Source organism: Ambystoma mexicanum, chromosome 13, assembly GCF_040938575.1.
Source record: "Ambystoma mexicanum isolate Mex_15411 chromosome 13, UKY_AmexF1_1, whole genome shotgun sequence".
In the NCBI taxonomy this organism is placed as follows: domain Eukaryota; kingdom Metazoa; phylum Chordata; class Amphibia; order Caudata; family Ambystomatidae; genus Ambystoma; species Ambystoma mexicanum.
Genome location: NC_090938.1, coordinates 342192346 through 342209444, shown reverse-complemented (window position 1 = coordinate 342209444; position 17099 = coordinate 342192346). Strand labels below are relative to the sequence as shown.

The following is a 17099-nucleotide window of genomic DNA, read 5'->3' as shown; positions in this document are numbered from 1 at the left end:
GGCCCTGGCCTGGATGACCTCTTTCCACTCTGATCGGCCCTCCCAGGTCCAACTTGGGTCCTTCCTTTTCGCCATCTCATTCTCTACTTGTGGTGTTCCCCACGGGTCTAACCTCTCTCCCTGGCTGTTCAACCAATACCTGGCACCCATTTCCCACCGCATTGCAGCTCTCTGCTTCAACTTTCAGTGCTATGCGGATGACACTCTGCTTGTTTTCAGGCTTCCCTCCCTCATCTCTGACCGTCTGTCTGCCATCCAGGACTGGTCTGCCGCCAATGATCTCTGCCTTAATCCCATTTAGGCAGAGATTCTCCTCATCGGCACACCTGCACCCTCCTTTCCTGCCACTCTCTGGCCGGCCTCCCTTGGCCCTCTTCCTGCTCCCACCTTTGAGGCTAAGAACCTTGGGGTCATCTTCGACTCCACACTCTCCTTTTCTTCTCACATCTCTGACATCTCTAAGAAGTCAAACTACCAACTGTACATTTGCAGAGGTATTGTTCCTTTCCTCTCCTTCCCCCAGAAGCTTACTGTATCTAGAGCTCTGATTCTCTCTAGGCTAGACTACTGCAACAGCCTCTTTCTAAATCTGCCTGCTTCTTCTCTCTGTCCTCTGCAACTCATCCAGAACAGGACTGCAAGACGTTTCCTTGGTCTGAAGCCCAGGGATCGTATCTCTCCAGCCCTGAAATCTTTTCATTGCTCCCAGTGGCTGCAAGGGTTAAATTCAAGTCCCTCTGCATTGTCCACAAGGCTTACTGGGGCCTGGGTCCAAAATACCTTCAACTCTCCCTCCGTAAATACCTTCCCACTCGAGCTCTTTTCTCCTCCACCTCCAACTCCCTCAGGGCCGGTCGCTTCTCCAAGCAACGAGTTGGGGGTAGATCTCTTTCCTCAGCTGGGGCCTCCCTCTGGAACAGCCTGCCTGCCACACTGAAACTTGAGGAGAACCATCTCTGGTTCCGGAAGCACCTCAAGACCTTCCTCTTTGCTTCTGCCTTTGCTCTTCCGCTCCCCTGCTGATCTGTCTGCTTCAGCTCCGTGCACCTGGCTACCCTCTGATTTCGGGCCAAGGTCCCTGCCCACCCAGCCGCACACCTGCACTGCCTCCTGGCAACCCTTGCACGCAATCCTTGCACTTGGGTCTGTATCTGTAACCCTACAGTGCCCTTACCTGCACTTATCAGACACCCCTTGTCTGCGCTTTAAACCTCGCACTTGCCACCCTGCTGGCTGCGCTACCAGTTGTTGTTGTTTTTATCCCTTCCTAGGCACGTTCCACCTCGCCACTCTCCTTGCACTTTCCTCCCTCCCTCTCCCCTGCACTTGAGCATTCTCAATGTCACTGGGCCTAGGAAGATCGCTGTTTTGTCCTCCCTTCTTCCCCTCCCTTGCCTCGTCACGCTCTGAAACACGCGTGTATGAGTACGATTCAAATACAATATCATGTCATATCATAGCAGGAATCTATAGATCTGAAGATACGCAACTCCTTCAATCATTCATTGCAAACAGTAACAAACAAGGATAATTCCTCAGTGGTGTGATGGAGGCCCTTAACAGGTCTGAGGGATGTCCCCAACATCTGGAACACGATTTATCCTCCCATTACACCACTAATGACACTTCTTTGCCTTCTCCATTGTTCAGGACGTTTTGGCATGTGCCAATTTGCACTGGACGCAGATCCCCTGCCGCTGAGGCCTCTTGGCCATGACCTTTTAGCACTGCTATGATTTGGCAAGTGAAGAATCACAACATAGGGCCACCACTAGATGCAATGTGATGTACGCTATCTGCCAAGATGGGCTACGTGCTACATGCCAACATACAGAAAGCGGAGTCTTTACTTTTTGAAGGGTCTTCCCGTGAAAGGGCTGTTTGGCGCTTACATGGCAGAATGCATGGACCTCAGAATAGAATACTTTGTGCATCTACCTACATCCGAAGAGACACTGTCAAAGGCGTGCCTGTTCACTTTGACTGCCTGTCTGATCTTGAACAACTAGCGTAGGTCTGGGGTAAGTTGAAGACTCAACAAACACGTACCTTAACTCGGTAGTGATCTGAAGATATGGAAAGGCTGGGCGAAATCTATTGGGATCAAAGGACCTCGTGTCACCTTGCCAGTCTACAGTGGTTTGATGGATAGGGGTACAGAGGGGTGGGGCAGTGGGTAGGGTAGGTGTACAGTGGTGTGGGATATTGTGGGTAGCGAAGAGTGGGGTAGGTGTAGAGTGGTTTGGGGTATAGTCAGTGGTGGTAGAGTAGGGTGGGGATAAGGGTAGATTGGGTGAGAGGGGAGAGGTGGGAATAGAGGGGGTGGGGTAGTGAGTTAAGGACAGGTAGAATTGGGTAAGATTTTTGTTATTATACCGGTAGCCATTTACAGCGGCAATTAAGCCATTAACTCACAGCAGACTGCTTAGAAACAACATAGATACCAGGGGTTGAGTTTTGGGTGGGAGGGGCAAGGAGTGGGTGGGAATGGCCAAAGAGGTAAGCATGGCCCAAGGCAGTCAATTAGACGATAAACAACCAACAATATTTAACAAATAAATAACCCAAAAAAAACCAAGTCGTGTGTCCCTCTTCACATGTCATCTCCCTCCTACCTGTACTTCAATGCAACGGTTTCGGCTTATAGGTGGTGCTTAAAATGCACAGTAGGCCATGTGCCTTCATCGCACCGGTGTTGTATACTAAACTGTTCCCCATGATAGACTGCTCGCCTGGTGTTCGGCAATCTTGGAGCCCCAACCCAACACCCTGACACAGCGATCGCCAAAAGGAAATAAAAATGTGCTGAAATGCTCCAGCCGGGCTTCTTAGTCCTGCTCTCTAAGAGGAAGGCTGCAGCTCAATAAAACACCTTTTAAGAAGTAAACAAAAAATTGTATTCAATATATTATATATTATTTCTTAAAGTGAAAAACCCCATTTTATGTCTCTCACTTGTTGCATGTTTCGCGTTTCTGTAGCATGCACGTCGAGTACTCCTTGGCACGCCTATCACTCAGGCCTTATCTGTTTCATATCTGTATGGCACTTTTGGGGTTGATCTGGGTACAGATCATCCTCTCCCGCGGATTTAACACTGAAGAGCACCGAGCACATAAAATGGTACAATACTAAAAAGTGAAAACAGTCTAAATCTGTTATTTGCGCATGAAAATGTGAGTGCTATAGTACAATAAATGAGATGCTTGGTCCGTAAAACTCGCCAGAAAATACGTGCAGAGAGTTGCAATCCGGGCAGTATCTGATGCCAAATGCGTTCTTTGTCAGATGTTTGTATGTATTGTTTTCAATAAAGTATTTAAAAATGAGCCTTCTTTAACACATGTCACACGCCTGCTTATTGTGTGTTGGTAGCGTTTTTCCTACCTCTCGCTGTAAAAATGAGAACAAAGTTTCTCGTGATGTCTCAGGCAGCCCGACCTGAGCCTCTGGTTCGTAACAAAAGTGCTGAATGCAGCACACAGTGCAGCAGCGGGCCAGTGGCGCAATGGATAACGCGTCTGCCTACGGAGCAGAAGATTCCAGGTTCGACTCCTGGCTGGCTCGTTCAAATGCTGCCTTTTTGTTCTGTATTTAAAAATGAGCCTTCTCACGCAAGGCACTCGAAAGCTCATTGTGTGTTTGTAGTCACTGTTGCAGCGTGTTTCTACCTCTACTCGGGAGAAAAAATGGGAACTACGTTATTTCTCATGATGTCTCTAACACATGGCACACGCCTGCTCATTGTCAGTTCGTAGGCGTGTTTTCAACCACCTCTCCTTATAAAAATGAGAACTAAGTTGCTCATGATGGCTCAATCCGCATGATGAGCATCTGCGTCGTAACAAAAGTGCTGATTCCAAGAGTGACTGCAGCAGAGGGCCAGTGGCGCAATGGATAACGCGTCTGCCTACGGAGCAGAAGATTCCAGGTTCGACTCCTGGCTGGCTCGTTCGCATGCTGCCTTTTTGTTCTAGAAAGTATTTAAAAATGAGCCTTGTCACGCATGGCACACAAAAGCACATTGTTTGTTCGTAGTTAGTGCGTTTTTTCTACCTCTCCTCTGGGAAAAATGAGAACTAAGTTTCTCATGATGGCACACGCTCGCTCACCTGCTCATTGTGGGCTTGTAGCGTTTTTTTCTACCTCTCCTTGTAAAAATGAGAAGTACGTTTCTCACTGTGTCTCAAGCAGGAAACTTCTATTTCGTTACAAAAGTGCTGACTCCTGCTCACGCTGTAGCAGCGGTCCAGTGGCGCAATGGATAACACATTTGACTAATTCCAGGTTGACTCCTGGCTGGCTCGATCATAGGCTGCCTTTTTGATTTATTCAATATGTATACATGGTCGAAGGCTGCAGACAGGCCCAGTAACAAGAGGAGGGCTTGCTTCTTGGCATCTTTGATATCATCCTGTTGAATCTTTAGGTCCAGTAAGGCCGATTCAGTGCCGTGGCTTGGTTGGAAACCAGATTGGCGCAAGCCCAGGAGATTGTGTGATTCCAGTCAAAACAGGTTCTTCCCTGTTCGTCCAAAACCATCAAGGACCACATTGACACCCTTGCTCTGAATCTGGCCGACTTCTGTAACCATTCCATCACCTGTGGAATCTTCCCCTCCACTCTGAAGCATTCTCTTGTGCACCCTCTTCTCAAAAATTCCACAGCCGACCCCTCCGGCCCGGCTAACTTCGCAGGTTTCTATCACTCCTTTCCAGGGCAAACTCTTGGAAAAGCTGACCATCTCCCAGCTTAATCTTCACACCGACTCTGTTGGTTGTCTCCATGACCATCAGCCTGGCTTCAGAGCTGTCAGAAGCATGGAAACTGCTCTCCTGAACACCTGTGAAGACCTGCTGTCCAACCATGACTCTAACATCCCTTTTGGGTCCTCATCCTACTCGATTTCTCTTCTGCCTTTGACACGGTCAACCATGCCATCCTGCTCAACTGTCTCCGTGATAAGCCGGGTATCACTGATCAGGCCCTGGCCTGGATGACCTCTTTCCACTCTGATCGGCCCTCCCAGGTCCAACTTGGGTCCTTCCTTTTCGCCATCTCATTCTCTACTTGTGGTGTTCCCCACGGGTCTAACCTCTCTCCCTGGCTGTTCAACCAATACCTGGCACCCATTTCCCACCGCATTGCAGCTCTCTGCTTCAACTTTCAGTGCTATGCGGATGACACTCTGCTTGTTTTCAGGCTTCCCTCCCTCATCTCTGACCGTCTGTCTGCCATCCAGGACTGGTCTGCCGCCAATGATCTCTGCCTTAATCCCATTTAGGCAGAGATTCTCCTCATCGGCACACCTGCACCCTCCTTTCCTGCCACTCTCTGGCCGGCCTCCCTTGGCCCTCTTCCTGCTCCCACCTTTGAGGCTAAGAACCTTGGGGTCATCTTCGACTCCACACTCTCCTTTTCTTCTCACATCTCTGACATCTCTAAGAAGTCAAACTACCAACTGTACATTTGCAGAGGTATTGTTCCTTTCCTCTCCTTCCCCCAGAAGCTTACTGTATCTAGAGCTCTGATTCTCTCTAGGCTAGACTACTGCAACAGCCTCTTTCTAAATCTGCCTGCTTCTTCTCTCTGTCCTCTGCAACTCATCCAGAACAGGACTGCAAGACGTTTCCTTGGTCTGAAGCCCAGGGATCGTATCTCTCCAGCCCTGAAATCTTTTCATTGCTCCCAGTGGCTGCAAGGGTTAAATTCAAGTCCCTCTGCATTGTCCACAAGGCTTACTGGGGCCTGGGTCCAAAATACCTTCAACTCTCCCTCCGTAAATACCTTCCCACTCGAGCTCTTTTCTCCTCCACCTCCAACTCCCTCAGGGCCGGTCGCTTCTCCAAGCAACGAGTTGGGGGTAGATCTCTTTCCTCAGCTGGGGCCTCCCTCTGGAACAGCCTGCCTGCCACACTGAAACTTGAGGAGAACCATCTCTGGTTCCGGAAGCACCTCAAGACCTTCCTCTTTGCTTCTGCCTTTGCTCTTCCGCTCCCCTGCTGATCTGTCTGCTTCGGCTCCGTGCACCTGGCTACCCTCTGATTTCGGGCCAAGGTCCCTGCCCACCCAGCCGCACACCTGCACTGCCTCCTGGCAACCCTTGCACGCAATCCTTGCACTTGGGTCTGTATCTGTAACCCTACAGTGCCCTTACCTGCACTTATCAGACACCCCTTGTCTGCGCTTTAAACCTCGCACTTGCCACCGTGCTGGCTGCGCTACCAGTTGTTGTTGTTTTTATCCCTTCCTCGGCACGTTCGACCTCGCCCCTCTCCTTGTACTTTCCTCCCTCCCTCTCCCCTGCACTTGAGCATTCTCAATGTCACTGGGCCTAGGAAGATCGCTGTTTTGTCCTCCCTTCTTCCCCTCCCTTGCCTCGTCACGCTCTGAAACACGCGTGTATGAGTACAATTCAAATACAATATCATGTCATATCATAGCAGGAATCTATAGATCTGAAGATACGCAACTCCTTCAATCATTCATTGCAAACAGTAACAAACAAGGATGATTCCTCAGTGGTGTGATGGAGGCCCTTAACAGGTCTGAGGGATGTCCCCAACATCTGGAACACGATTTATCCTCCCATTACACCACTAATGAAACTTCTTTGCCTTCTCCATTGTTCAGGACGTTTTGGCATGTGCCAATTTGCACTGGACGCAGATCCCCTGCCGCTGAGGCCTCTTGGCCATGACCTTTTAGCACTGCTATGATTTGGCAAGTGAAGAATCACAACATAGGGCCACCACTAGATGCAATGTGATGTACGCTATCTGCCAAGATGGGCTACGTGCTACATGCCAACATACAGAAAGCGGAGTCTTTACTTTTTGAAGGGTCTTCCCGTGAAAGGGCTGTTTGGCGCTTACATGGCAGAATGCATGGACCTCAGAATAGAATACTTTGTGCATCTACCTACATCCGAAGAGACACTGTCAAAGGCGTGCCTGTTCACTTTGACTGCCTGTCTGATCTTGAACAACTAGCGTAGGTCTGGGGTAAGTTGAAGACTCAACAAACACGTACCTTAACTCGGTAGTGATCTGAAGATATGGAAAGGCTGGGCGAAATCTATTGGGATCAAAGGACCTCGTGTCACCTTGCCAGTCTACAGTGGTTTGATGGATAGGGGTACAGTGGGGTGGGGCAGTGGGTAGGGTAGGTCTACAGTGGTGTGGGATATTGTGGGTAGCGAAGAGTGGGGTAGGTGTAGAGTGGTTTGGGGTATAGTCAGTGGTGGTAGAGTAGGGTGGGGATAAGGGTAGATTGGGTGAGAGGGGAGAGGTGGGAATAGAGGGGGTGGGGTAGTGAGTTAAGGACAGGTAGAATTGGGTAAGATTTTTGTTATTATACCGGTAGCCATTTACAGCGGCAATTAAGCCATTAACTCACAGCAGACTGCTTAGAAACAACATAGATACCAGGGGTTGAGTTTTGGGTGGGAGGGGCAAGGAGTGGGTGGGAATGGCCAAAGAGGTAAGCATGGCCCAAGGCAGTCAATTAGACGATAAACAACCAACAATATTTAACAAATAAATAACCCAAAAAAAAACAAGTCGTGTGTCCCTCTTCACATGTCATCTCCCTCCTACCTGTACTTCAATGCAACGGTTTCGGCTTATAGGTGGTGCTTAAAATGCAGAGTAGGCCATGTGCCTTCATCGCACCGGTGTTGTATACTAAACTGTTCCCCATGATAGACTGCTCGCCTGGTGTTCGGCAATCTTGGAGCCCCAACCCAACACCCTGACACAGCGATCGCCAAAAGGAAATAAAAATGTGCTGAAATGCTCCAGCCGGGCTTCTTAGTCCTGCTCTCTAAGAGGAAGGCTACAGCTCAATAAAACACCTTTTAAGAAGTAAACAAAAAATTGTATTCAATATATTATATGTTATTTTCTTAAAGTGAAAAACCCCATTTTATGTCTCTCACTTGTTGCATGTTTCGCGTTTCTGTAGCATGCACGTCGAGTACTCCTTGGCACGCCTATCACTCAGGCCTTACCTGTTTCATATCTGTATGGCACTTTTGGGGTTGATCTGGGTACAGATCATCCTCTCCGCGGATTTAACACTGAAGAGCACCGAGCACATAAAATGGTACAATACTAAAAAGTGAAAACAGTCTAAATCTGTTATTTGCGCATGAAAATGTGAGTGCTAACGTACAATAAATGAGATGCTTGGTCCGTAGAACTCGCCAGAAAATACGTGCAGAGAGTTGCAATCCGGGCAGTATCTGATGCCAAATGCGTTCTTTGTCAGATGTTTGTATGTATTGTTTTCAATAAAGTATTTAAAAATGAGCCTTCTTTAACACATGTCACACGCCTGCTTATTGTGTGTTGGTAGCGTTTTTCCTACCTCTCGCTGTAAAAATGAGAACAAAGTTTCTCGTGATGTCTCAGGCAGCCCGACCTGAGCCTCTGGTTTGTAACAAAAGTGCTGAATGCAGCTCACAGTGCAGCAGCGGGCCAGTGGCGCAATGGATAACGCGTCTGCCTACGGAGCAGAAGATTCCAGGTTCGACTCCTGGCTGGCTCGTTCAAATGCTGCCTTTTTGTTCTGTATTTAAAAATGAGCCTTCTCACGCAAGGCACTCGAAAGCTCATTGTGTGTTTGTAGTCATTGTTGCAGCGTGTTTCTACCTCTACTCGGGAGAAAAAATGGGAACTACCTTATTTCTCATGATGTCTCTAACACATGGCACACGCCTGCTCATTGTCAGTTCGTAGGCGTGTTTTCAACCACCTCTCCTTATAAAAATGAGAACTAAGTTGCTCATGATGGCTCAATCCGCATGATGAGCCTCTGCGTCGTAACAAAAGTGCTGATTCCAAGAGTCACTGCAGCAGAGGGCCAGTGGCGCAATGGATAACGCGTCTGCCTACGGAGCAGAAGATTCCAGGTTCGACTCCTGGCTGGCTCGTTCGCATGCTGCCTTTTTGTTCTAGAAAGTATTTAAAAATGAGCCTTGTCACGCATGGCACACAAAAGCACATTGTTTGTTCGTAGTTAGTGCGTTTTTTCTACCTCTCCTCTGGGAAAAATGAGAACTAAGTTTCTCATGATGGCACACGCTCGCTCACCTGCTCATTGTGGGCTTGTAGCGTTTTTTTCTACCTCTCCTTGTAAAAATGAGAAGTACGTTTGTCACTGTGTCTCAAGCAGGAAACTTCTGTTTCGTTACAAAAGTGCTGACTCCTGCTCACGCTGTAGCAGCGGTCCAGTGGCGCAATGGATAACACATTTGACTAATTCCAGGTTGACTCCTGGCTGGCTCGATCATAGGCTGCCTTTTTGATTTATTCAATATGTATACATGGTCGAAGGCTGCAGACAGGCCCAGTAACAAGAGGAGGGCTTGCTTCTTGGCATCTTTGATATCATCCTGTTGAATCTTTAGGTCCAGTAAGGCCGATTCAGTGCCGTGGCTTGGTTGGAAACCAGATTGGCGCAAGCCCAGGAGATTGTGTGATTCCAGTCAAAACAGGTTCTTCCCTGTTCGTCCAAAACCATCAAGGACCACATTGACACCCTTGCTCTGAATCTGGCCGACTTCTGTAACCATTCCATCACCTGTGGAATCTTCCCCTCCACTCTGAAGCATTCTCTTGTGCACCCTCTTCTCAAAAATTCCACAGCCGACCCCTCCGGCCCGGCTAACTTCGCAGGTTTCTATCACTCCTTTCCAGGGCAAACTCTTGGAAAAGCTGACCATCTCCCAGCTTAATCTTCACACCGACTCTGTTGGTTGTCTCCATGACCATCAGCCTGGCTTCAGAGCTGTCAGAAGCATGGAAACTGCTCTCCTGAACACCTGTGAAGACCTGCTGTCCAACCATGACTCTAACATCCCTTTTGGGTCCTCATCCTACTCGATTTCTCTTCTGCCTTTGACACGGTCAACCATGCCATCCTGCTCAACTGTCTCCGTGATAAGCCGGGTATCACTGATCAGGCCCTGGCCTGGATGACCTCTTTCCACTCTGATCGGCCCTCCCAGGTCCAACTTGGGTCCTTCCTTTTCGCCATCTCATTCTCTACTTGTGGTGTTCCCCACGGGTCTAACCTCTCTCCCTGGCTGTTCAACCAATACCTGGCACCCATTTCCCACCGCATTGCAGCTCTCTGCTTCAACTTTCAGTGCTATGCGGATGACACTCTGCTTGTTTTCAGGCTTCCCTCCCTCATCTCTGACCGTCTGTCTGCCATCCAGGACTGGTCTGCCGCCAATGATCTCTGCCTTAATCCCATTTAGGCAGAGATTCTCCTCATCGGCACACCTGCACCCTCCTTTCCTGCCACTCTCTGGCCGGCCTCCCTTGGCCCTCTTCCTGCTCCCACCTTTGAGGCTAAGAACCTTGGGGTCATCTTCGACTCCACACTCTCCTTTTCTTCTCACATCTCTGACATCTCTAAGAAGTCAAACTACCAACTGTACATTTGCAGAGGTATTGTTCCTTTCCTCTCCTTCCCCCAGAAGCTTACTGTATCTAGAGCTCTGATTCTCTCTAGGCTAGACTACTCCAACAGCCTCTTTCTAAATCTGCCTGCTTCTTCTCTCTGTCCTCTGCAACTCATCCAGAACAGGACTGCAAGATGTTTCCTTGGTCTGAAGCCCAGGGATCGTATCTCTCCAGCCCTGAAATCTTTTCATTGCTCCCAGTGGCTGCAAGGGTTAAATTCAAGTCCCTCTGCATTGTCCACAAGGCTTACTGGGGCCTGGGTCCAAAATACCTTCAACTCTCCCTCCGTAAATACCTTCCCACTCGAGCTCTTTTCTCCTCCACCTCCAACTCCCTCAGGGCCGGTCGCTTCTCCAAGCAACGAGTTGGGGGTAGATCTCTTTCCTCAGCTGGGGCCTCCCTCTGGAACAGCCTGCCTGCCACACTGAAACTTGAGGAGAACCATCTCTGGTTCTGGAAGCACCTCAAGACCTTCCTCTTTGCTTCTGCCTTTGCTCTTCCGCTCCCCTGCTGATCTGTCTGCTTCGGCTCCGTGCACCTGGCTACCCTCTGATTTCGGGCCAAGGTCCCTGCCCACCCAGCCGCACACCTGCACTGCCTCCTGGCAACCCTTGCACGCAATCCTTGCACTTGGGTCTGTATCTGTAACCCTACAGTGCCCTTACCTGCACTTATCAGACACCCCTTGTCTGCGCTTTAAACCTCGCACTTGCCACCCTGCTGGCTGCGCTACCAGTTGTTGTTGTTTTTATCCCTTCCTCGGCACGTTCCACCTCGCCCCTCTCCTTGTACTTTCCTCCCTCCCTCTCCCCTGCACTTGAGCATTCTCAATGTCACTGGGCCTAGGAAGATCGCTGTTTTGTCCTCCCTTCTTCCCCTCCCTTGCCTCGTCACGCTCTGAAACACGCGTGTATGAGTACAATTCAAATACAATATCATGTCATATCATAGCAGGAATCTATAGATCTGAAGATACGCAACTCCTTCAATCATTCATTGCAAACAGTAACAAACAAGGATGATTCCTCAGTGGTGTGATGGAGGCCCTTAACAGGTCTGAGGGATGTCCCCAACATCTGGAACACGATTTATCCTCCCATTACACCACTAATGAAACTTCTTTGCCTTCTCCATTGTTCAGGACGTTTTGGCATGTGCCAATTTGCACTGGACGCAGATCCCCTGCCGCTGAGGCCTCTTGGCCATGACCTTTTAGCACTGCTATGATTTGGCAAGTGAAGAATCACAACATGGGGCCACCACTAGATGCAATGTGATGTACGCTATCTGCCAAGATGGGCTACGTGCTACATGCCAACATACAGAAAGCGGAGTCTTTACTTTTTGAAGGGTCTTCCCGTGAAAGGGCTGTTTGGCGCTTACATGGCAGAATGCATGGACCTCAGAATAGAATACTTTGTGCATCTACCTACATCCGAAGAGACACTGTCAAAGGCGTGCCTGTTCACTTTGACTGCCTGTCTGATCTTGAACAACTAGCGTAGGTCTGGGGTAAGTTGAAGACTCAACAAACACGTACCTTAACTCGGTAGTGATCTGAAGATATGGAAAGGCTGGGCGAAATCTATTGGGATCAAAGGACCTCGTGTCACCTTGCCAGTCTACAGTGGTTTGATGGATAGGGGTACAGTGGGGTGGGGCAGTGGGTAGGGTAGGTGTACAGTGGTGTGGGATATTGTGGGTAGCGAAGAGTGGGGTAGGTGTAGAGTGGTTTGGGGTATAGTCAGTGGTGGTAGAGTAGGGTGGGGATAAGGGTAGATTGGGTGAGAGGGGAGAGGTGGGAATAGAGGGGGTGGGGTAGTGAGTTAAGGACAGGTAGAATTGGGTAAGATTTTTGTTATTATACCGGTAGCCATTTACAGCGGCAATTAAGCCATTAACTCACAGCAGACTGCTTAGAAACAACATAGATACCAGGGGTTGAGTTTTGGGTGGGAGGGGCAAGGAGTGGGTGGGAATGGCCAAAGAGGTAAGCATGGCCCAAGGCAGTCAATTAGACGATAAACAACCAACAATATTTAACAAATAAATAACCCAAAAAAAACCAAGTCGTGTGTCCCTCTTCACATGTCATCTCCCTCCTACCTGTACTTCAATGCAACGGTTTCGGCTTATAGGTGGTGCTTAAAATGCACAGTAGGCCATGTGCCTTCATCGCACCGGTGTTGTATACTAAACTGTTCCCCATGATAGACTGCTCGCCTGGTGTTCGGCAATCTTGGAGCCCCAACCCAACACCCTGACACAGCGATCGCCAAAAGGAAATAAAAATGTGCTGAAATGCTCCAGCCGGGCTTCTTAGTCCTGCTCTCTAAGAGGAAGGCTGCAGCTCAATAAAACACCTTTTAAGAAGTAAACAAAAAATTGTATTCAATATATTATATGTTATTTCTTAAAGTGAAAAACCCCATTTTATGTCTCTCACTTGTTGCATGTTTCGCGTTTCTGTAGCATGCACGTCGAGTACTCCTTGGCACGCCTATCACTCAGGCCTTACCTGTTTCATATCTGTATGGCACTTTTGGGGTTGATCTGGGTACAGATCATCCTCTCCCGCGGATTTAACACTGAAGAGCACCGAGCACATAAAATGGTACAATACTAAAAAGTGAAAACAGTCTAAATCTGTTATTTGCGCATGAAAATGTGAGTGCTATAGTACAATAAATGAGATGCTTGGTCCGTAAAACTCGCCAGAAAATACGTGCAGAGAGTTGCAATCCGGGCAGTATCTGATGCCAAATGCGTTCTTTGTCAGATGTTTGTATGTATTGTTTTCAATAAAGTATTTAAAAATGAGCCTTCTTTAACACATGTCACACGCCTGCTTATTGTGTGTTGGTAGCGTTTTCCTACCTCTCCCTGTAAAAATGAGAACAAAGTTTCTCGTGATGTCTCAGGCAGCCCGACCTGAGCCTCTGGTTCGTAACAAAAGTGCTGAATGCAGCACACAGTGCAGCAGCGGGCCAGTGGCGCAATGGATAACGCGTCTGCCTACGGAGCAGAAGATTCCAGGTTCGACTCCTGGCTGGCTCGTTCAAATGCTGCCTTTTTGTTCTGTATTTAAAAATGAGCCTTCTCACGCAAGGCACTCGAAGCTCATTGTGTGTTTGTAGTCACTGTTGCAGCGTGTTTCTACCTCTACTCGGGAGAAAAAATGGGAACTACGTTATTTCTCATGATGTCTCTAACACATGGCACACGCCTGCTCATTGTCAGTTCGTAGGCGTGTTTTCAACCACCTCTCCTTATAAAAATGAGAACTAAGTTGCTCATGATGGCTCAATCCGCATGATGAGCATCTGCGTCGTAACAAAAGTGCTGATTCCAAGAGTCACTGCAGCAGAGGGCCAGTGGCGCAATGGATAACGCGTCTGCCTACGGAGCAGAAGATTCCAGGTTCGACTCCTGGCTGGCTCGTTCGCATGCTGCCTTTTTGTTCTAGAAAGTATTTAAAAATGAGCCTTGTCACGCATGGCACACAAAAGCACATTGTTTGTTCGTAGTTAGTGCGTTTTTTCTACCTCTCCTCTGGGAAAAATGAGAACTAAGTTTCTCATGATGGCACACGCTCGCTCACCTGCTCATTGTGGGCTTGTAGCGTTTTTTTCTACCTCTCCTTGTAAAAATGAGAAGTACGTTTCTCACTGTGTCTCAAGCAGGAAACTTCTATTTCGTTACAAAAGTGCTGACTCCTGCTCACGCTGTAGCAGCGGTCCAGTGGCGCAATGGATAACACATTTGACTAATTCCAGGTTGACTCCTGGCTGGCTCGATCATAGGCTGCCTTTTTGATTTATTCAATATGTATACATGGTCGAAGGCTGCAGACAGGCCCAGTAACAAGAGGAGGGCTTGCTTCTTGGCATCTTTGATATCATCCTGTTGAATCTTTAGGTCCAGTAAGGCCGATTCAGTGCCGTGGCTTGGTTGGAAACCAGATTGGCGCAAGCCCAGGAGATTGTGTGATTCCAGTCAAAACAGGTTCTTCCCTGTTCGTCCAAAACCATCAAGGACCACATTGACACCCTTGCTCTGAATCTGGCCGACTTCTGTAACCATTCCATCACCTGTGGAATCTTCCCCTCCACTCTGAAGCATTCTCTTGTGCACCCTCTTCTCAAAAATTCCACAGCCGACCCCTCCGGCCCGGCTAACTTCGCAGGTTTCTATCACTCCTTTCCAGGGCAAACTCTTGGAAAAGCTGACCATCTCCCAGCTTAATCTTCACACCGACTCTGTTGGTTGTCTCCATGACCATCAGCCTGGCTTCAGAGCTGTCAGAAGCATGGAAACTGCTCTCCTGAACACCTGTGAAGACCTGCTGTCCAACCATGACGCTAACATCCCTTTTGGGTCCTCATCCTACTCGATTTCTCTTCTGCCTTTGACACGGTCAACCATGCCATCCTGCTCAACTGTCTCCGTGATAAGCCGGGTATCACTGATCAGGCCCTGGCCTGGATGACCTCTTTCCACTCTGATCGGCCCTCCCAGGTCCAACTTGGGTCCTTCCTTTTCGCCATCTCATTCTCTACTTGTGGTGTTCCCCACGGGTCTAACCTCTCTCCCTGGCTGTTCAACCAATACCTGGCACCCATTTCCCACCGCATTGCAGCTCTCTGCTTCAACTTTCAGTGCTATGCGGATGACACTCTGCTTGTTTTCAGGCTTCCCTCCCTCATCTCTGACCGTCTGTCTGCCATCCAGGACTGGTCTGCCGCCAATGATCTCTGCCTTAATCCCATTTAGGCAGAGATTCTCCTCATCGGCACACCTGCACCCTCCTTTCCTGCCACTCTCTGGCCGGCCTCCCTTGGCCCTCTTCCTGCTCCCACCTTTGAGGCTAAGAACCTTGGGGTCATCTTCGACTCCACACTCTCCTTTTCTTCTCACATCTCTGACATCTCTAAGAAGTCAAACTACCAACTGTACATTTGCAGAGGTATTGTTCCTTTCCTCTCCTTCCCCCAGAAGCTTACTGTATCTAGAGCTCTGATTCTCTCTAGGCTAGACTACTGCAACAGCCTCTTTCTAAATCTGCCTGCTTCTTCTCTCTGTCCTCTGCAACTCATCCAGAACAGGACTGCAAGACGTTTCCTTGGTCTGAAGCCCAGGGATCGTATCTCTCCAGCCCTGAAATCTTTTCATTGCTCCCAGTGGCTGCAAGGGTTAAAATCAAGTCCCTCTGCATTGTCCACAAGGCTTACTGGGGCCTGGGTCCAAAATACCTTCAACTCTCCCTCCATAAATACCTTCCCACTCGAGCTCTTTTCTCCTCCACCTCCAACTCCCTCAGGGCCGGTCGCTTCTCCAAGCAACGAGTTGGGGGTAGATCTCTTTCTTCAGCTGGGGCCTCCCTCTGGAACAGCCTGCCTGCCACACTGAAACTTGAGGAGAACCATCTCTGGTTCCGGAAGCACCTCAAGACCTTCCTCTTTGCTTCTGCCTTTGCTCTTCCGCTCCCCTGCTGATCTGTCTGCTTCAGCTCCGTGCACCTGGCTACCCTCTGATTTCGGGCCAAGGTCCCTGCCCACCCAGCCGCACACCTGCACTGCCTCCTGGCAACCCTTGCACGCAATCCTTGCACTTGGGTCTGTATCTGTAACCCTACAGTGCCCTTACCTGCACTTATCAGACACCCCTTGTCTGCGCTTTAAACCTCGCACTTGCCACCCTGCTGGCTGCGCTACCAGTTGTTGTTGTTTTTATCCCTTCCTAGGCACGTTCCACCTCGCCCCTCTCCTTGCACTTTCCTCCCTCCCTCTCCCCTGCACTTGAGCATTCTCAATGTCACTGGGCCTAGGAAGATCGCTGTTTTGTCCTCCCTTCTTCCCCTCCCTTGCCTCGTCACGCTCTGAAACACGCGTGTATGAGTACGATTCAAATACAATATCATGTCATATCATAGCAGGAATCTATAGATCTGAAGATACGCAACTCCTTCAATCATTCATTGCAAACAGTAACAAACAAGGATGATTCCTCAGTGGTGTGATGGAGGCCCTTAACAGGTCTGAGGGATGTCCCCAACATCTGGAACACGATTTATCCTCCCATTACACCACTAATGAAACTTCTTTGCCTTCTCCATTGTTCAGGACGTTTTGGCATGTGCCAATTTGCACTGGACGCAGATCCCCTGCCGCTGAGGCCTCTTGGCCATGACCTTTTAGCACTGCTATGATTTGGCAAGTGAAGAATCACAACATAGGGCCACCACTAGATGCAATGTGATGTACGCTATCTGCCAAGATGGGCTACGTGCTACATGCCAACATACAGAAAGCGGAGTCTTTACTTTTTGAAGGGTCTTCCCGTGAAAGGGCTGTTTGGCGCTTACATGGCAGAATGCATGGACCTCAGAATAGAATACTTTGTGCATCTACCTACATCCGAAGAGACACTGTCAAAGGCGTGCCTGTTCACTTTGACTGCCTGTCTGATCTTGAACAACTAGCGTAGGTCTGGGGTAAGTTGAAGACTCAACAAACACGTACCTTAACTCGGTAGTGATCTGAAGATATGGAAAGGCTGGGCGAAATCTATTGGGATCAAAGGACCTCGTGTCACCTTGCCAGTCTACAGTGGTTTGATGGATAG

General features: G+C 49.0%; 6 non-coding genes across 6 annotated transcripts; all 6 read left to right on the top strand.

Moving 5' to 3' along the window:
- Positions 1-3494: 3494 nt before the first annotated feature.
- TRNAR-ACG (transfer RNA arginine (anticodon ACG)) lies at positions 3495-3567 on the top strand. Its single transcript has one exon. It is a non-coding gene; the product is annotated as a tRNA-Arg (tRNA).
- A 312-nt stretch (positions 3568-3879) lies between these two features.
- On the top strand, positions 3880-3952 carry TRNAR-ACG (transfer RNA arginine (anticodon ACG)). The gene has a single exon. It is a non-coding gene; the product is annotated as a tRNA-Arg (tRNA).
- A 4525-nt stretch (positions 3953-8477) lies between these two features.
- Positions 8478-8550, top strand: TRNAR-ACG (transfer RNA arginine (anticodon ACG)). Its single transcript has one exon. It is a non-coding gene; the product is annotated as a tRNA-Arg (tRNA).
- Positions 8551-8862: 312 nt separating this feature from the next.
- TRNAR-ACG (transfer RNA arginine (anticodon ACG)) lies at positions 8863-8935 on the top strand. Its single transcript has one exon. It is a non-coding gene; the product is annotated as a tRNA-Arg (tRNA).
- A 4524-nt stretch (positions 8936-13459) lies between these two features.
- On the top strand, positions 13460-13532 carry TRNAR-ACG (transfer RNA arginine (anticodon ACG)). Its single transcript has one exon. It is a non-coding gene; the product is annotated as a tRNA-Arg (tRNA).
- Positions 13533-13843: 311 nt separating this feature from the next.
- Positions 13844-13916, top strand: TRNAR-ACG (transfer RNA arginine (anticodon ACG)). The gene has a single exon. It is a non-coding gene; the product is annotated as a tRNA-Arg (tRNA).
- Positions 13917-17099: the final 3183 nt, after the last annotated feature.